This window comes from Nothoprocta perdicaria, unplaced genomic scaffold, assembly GCF_003342845.1.
Source record: "Nothoprocta perdicaria isolate Ctin4 unplaced genomic scaffold, notPer1 scaffold_171, whole genome shotgun sequence".
NCBI classification, from domain to species: Eukaryota; Metazoa; Chordata; class Aves; order Tinamiformes; family Tinamidae; genus Nothoprocta; species Nothoprocta perdicaria.
Genome location: NW_020454883.1, coordinates 1257116 through 1261864, shown reverse-complemented (window position 1 = coordinate 1261864; position 4749 = coordinate 1257116). Strand labels below are relative to the sequence as shown.

Here is a 4749-nt window from a genome sequence, read left to right as displayed (position 1 = left end):
CTTGACAAGCACCAGGGGAAGGACACCTTCCTTACACATGCTCAGTGTTGATTACATGACATACTCTTGCTTCTTCCCAAGAGCTCCCTTCAGTTACAGGATCTAAAAAGGTATCATGCAGTGCTGCAACTAGTCCCTTGGTCTGCAAATGTATTTATCATTTGATATTAAGGGTGTGCTACTGTTTTGACTGGAAACCTGGTGTCCATCTCAGTGATCAGAATGCAAGCTAAATGGTCCCAATCACACTTTTTTTAATTAAAAAAACACACAAAACATACTACCCTTTGGTTCTTGTACCAGTTTGTGCCTGTTAAGGTTAAAAGGGAAGAAAAAACAAACAAAAACCCACACTAAACTATGGGCCCAATAAATATTTAATGAAAACCTGAAAAATGTAAGACAAATCTATACAACTACTAAAAATACAAAGTTTATTTTTCTTATGTAAAACAGATAATATACACTGATAGATTATACCTGTCAGGCAGTCATGCTCTAACACACCACACCCAACTTCAGGATAGTGCAAAATAACCACTTGTACAGTGCTTAAACTGTTGTTTTACAACAGAACATACAGCCAGCCATGACTTCCAGTTCAAGAGGGATCATAGAACAGTTTCCTGTCAAGACAGAGCATCTGTAGCACCTGTCATGGAAAAAAATATTTAAATACATCCTGCAACAAATAAGTGTTATTTTATGTAAACAAGACTTGCTGTTTCAAAATGGGTTCTTACATAATCAGATTTCCATTTTAGATTTCTCACTATGAATTCAACTTTCAATTACATGAAGTCTGCTCTATTTCCTAAGTTATAATGTACATAACCTCAAAACTAAGGTTTTGGAACCTACCACCACCACTGCTGCTGCTGCCGCCGCCTCTATGGACAAGATGATTAAGCATCTGTATTTTCTTCCAAAATATAAGTTGTATTGTACAACAAAACAAAATTTAATACTGAATAGCTGATTTCTGCTACAGGCTTGATTCAGTTGATAGAAAATTGTTCTCTCCCACTATCAAATCCAATTTACCCAGTAGAGTGCAAATACACAAGATACTTAGTAATCTTCAGTAATGGCAGGGAAACTCATCATAAATTGCTGAATGCTATGAATCATCTTGTGAACACATAACTGTTATATACTGCAAAAGGCACTTTAACAAGTACTTTCATTCATTTATGTCAATACTTCATAATTAGCACAGAGAAATGTCTGTAGATTGAACTCTTGAATATGACACTGCTTAGTTACCAGTTTCCTTTTATTTAATATTTTGGTGAATACTTGATGTAATGAAAGACCCCATTAAAATTTTGTACCAATGACACATGGCATTTTCATTATCCCATTCTAAACATGTTAGCACAAACTAATGAACTCAGTGCTCAGAAAAGCCATAAGCATATGCTGACCTGAACTATGCAAGCAGTTCAAATGCCCTGAACAGGGTTATTCACATAAAATTTCAGAGTATACTTAACTGCTTTCCTCAATTTGCAATTTAAAAAAAAAAGCCAGAACAACACTACAGAGCTACACAGACTTTATACAGCTTTTTATCTCACCCAGCTATACCTTAGCAGGTTCCCCACTCACAAATAGCAGGTGATGAGTCTCACAGCCACACAAAACATGTTTGAAGAACTCTTATTTGCAGAACAGTTCCAAAGATCTGGACTCTGACCGTTTTTCAGGATATTCTACACAAACATGAAAGCACTGGGACAGCACACATGCCTCACTCACAGATCTGTCCTCCTATTCTTGAAGGCAGACAGCCCAGACAGCTTGCAGCTCCAGGGTTTGGATCCCCAGAAAACTATACCTCAAATGCAATTCCCTGAATGTTTTCAGATTGAAAGGAAATAAATTGCTTGGATTACAAAATCTCATGTACCTGTAACACTATAATTTGAATTTATACATTATAATTGGTAATGGGACAACTGGTCATACTTGATGTGATGTATGCTCTTGGCACACTAGCTGAAATAAATCGTTCTATCTGCAGATGTGCTTTACTTTCCAATTGAGGCTAACTAAAAATGATCCCAAGTTGGGCTACTCAAGGCAGACTGCACAAAGCAACTTGGCCATTTGTGAACACTGGTGGTTATGCTATGTTTTCTGAGAAAGAATTTAAACGTTTAGATAAAAGTCCTTCTTGGACTAGAATAGAAAGTCAAATGCGTATATATTAAATACAGTAGCAGATGCATTTTTATGCTTCTTACCAGGATAATCTCCCACTCACACAATTCCTGAAGACTCTCAAACTCTAGCTCAGTTTGTCCTGTCTTCCATGGCTATATAGAAATTCTGGAATGGGAACCCATAGACTCAATTCTACAGGCTGTGCATATGTATTTACATATAAACATATAAAAAAGTCTTCCTTAAACTAACGCTGTTAATCAATGAAGAAAAAAACATCAAGCAATCCATTTCCATTTGCTTTGAAAAAAGCTAATCATGAACTCTTATGTGCTGCTTACTTTTACGTATTTTCACATCTGAATCAGTGCATTACAAAATATTTCCATCTTATAACTTTATTTTCTTTTACATCATACATGCTTCACAGTGGGAGAGGTACTAGAAATAGCATCTCAATTTCACCTGTGTAACTCTCCTCATATTTTGAGTTTTGAAAAGTGAGAAGTACTAAAAGACATCAAAATACCCAGACCCAGGAACTTTCTACTGTAGCTCAAGTTTCTCCATTTTAGCTATAACTGGATGTAGGGCATACTGCTAGTTTTATTAATATGAAGCTTTTAGTTACTCAAAGAGAATCTAATTGTTTTACATCGCATTGCCCCACTTCTTTATAACTAAAATAAACCTTGGAAAAGCACACACGCTTAAGGTGAACAGCAGGGACCACCATTACATAACGCTTTAAGAGTTCCGATTCGTTTCAGTTATCAACCATAGACTTTCCATGACATTTTGATTAGGATCTCAGTGTGAATACATTAAGTGATAATTGGCCCAGAAATACCTACTGAGCCCGGAATGCAAGAAGACAGTAAATACTGGGAGCACCATAGGTAGCTGTATGAATCACATCACATACCTGTGGTTTTTCAGGTTCCTGTGCTTAGTCATGAGTACACTCTCTTCATTTTCTCACACACAGAAAATAATTTCTGCCAATTTTTTGTTCTTGGCTTCTACACTGCCACCTGTAGTCATACAAGAGAATTAGCTATATTTTATGCTGCAGACCCTATTACCACAGTATTTCAGCTCACTTGTTTTTCCTACACAGCCATTCTATAGTGGTTCCCTCTAAAACAAGCATTAGCGTATTTTAATATTTACACTAAGTTATTGGGGTTTTTTTTTATCATAACTTCCAGGAATTAAAATGCAAAAAGTTAATCTAACCCAAGAAAGCACTTAAACCTCTGAAAGATTGATAATGGCTTTACAGCCATATCTTTGCAACTCACTGGACACATTATAACCTTGGCAAAGCAGGGCAACTTCTTAAGCAAGAATGCAAGGAGCATTTAATTATTTGATAAATGAAATAAAAAAAAACACCAAAACTTAATTTGATTTCTTCTTCCATCTGAAAAGTGAACAAAACTTTACAGGAACAACTTGCATGCTTGGCTTGGTAACCTTACATATATACCAGAGATTTAAGCGAGCTGGTATTTCTAAAGGACACCTCGTGGATAAAAAGCCTTCTCCGACTTTTTCCTTAGGCACAGCAGGAGCAGCAGCCCCGCTCCAGGCTCGCTGCGGGATTAGGCGCTCACCCCAGCGCAGCGCGGGCGCCGCACACACCGCGCCCGGGGGGTCTCGCGTGTCTCGCCCGCGAGGGGAAAGCGCCAAGGAGCAGGGGAGAAGCGGCACCGTCCTCAGAAGGCGCTGGGCGCTCGCAGGAGGGGCGCTCCGCGCGCGGACAAGCCCACTCCCTCACGAGCGGTTTTCCGAGAGCGACTTTTAAAAAATAATAATAATTATTAAAAATAAATAAAAGCGGCAAGCGCCGCGCGCGCCCGCCCGCGCCTCGCTCCCAGGCGCGCCCACGGCGCCGCCAACGCGCCCGCTCAGGTGCGCGGCACCCTGCCCGCCTCATCCTCCTCCTCGCCCTCCGCGGGGGCGACCGCCACGCGCAGCCCCCGCGCGGCCACGCGCGACGCCCGCAGCCCGCGCAGCAGCCGCGCACCCACCTGCGCCCGCCGCGCTCCTCGCGCTGCCGCAGCGGCGGCGGCTCCTCCTCGGAGCAGAGCGGAGCGCCGCGCAGCCAGGGGGAGCCGGTGCCGCCCGGCATTCCTGAGGGCGACTGGGCGGGAAGGAGGAGAAGGAGGAGGCGGCCCGGCGCTCGGCACAGCCTCCCCAGCGCCTTCTTCCCGCCGCCGGGGCCGCCTCCCGCCGCCAGCCCCTTTTATGGCGGGGCCGCCGCTCCTGCCGCCCCCGCCGCCATCGCCGAGACACCTGTGGGCGCCCGCCCGTCCCGCGGGGGCTCCCGCCGGGCCTGGGCAGCGCGTGGGTCCTGCACGCCGGCCCCCTGGAAAAATATCCCCCAAAATCAATAATCCGCATATTCGGGAATCTACTGGAAAGCGCACACCGCCCCCCCCGCAGGCTGGCTCTCGTGTGTGCTGAGCGGCGGCCACGTTGGCTGGCGGCCGCCGGCTGCCAGGGAGGCCACGCGGTGCCCGCGGGTTCTGCGGCACCGACTAGTAAATGAAATACAAATAAGTACTAGAAAAA

General features: G+C 43.8%; 1 long non-coding RNA gene across 1 annotated transcript; it reads right to left on the bottom strand.

The window, feature by feature from the left end:
- Positions 1–560: 560 nt before the first annotated feature.
- LOC112944705 lies at positions 561–3199 on the bottom strand. The gene is made up of 2 exons (XR_003248820.1): positions 3095–3199; positions 561–652 (listed from the first exon to the last, which is right to left on the bottom strand). It is a non-coding gene; the product is annotated as an uncharacterized LOC112944705 (long non-coding RNA).
- Positions 3200–4749: the final 1550 nt, after the last annotated feature.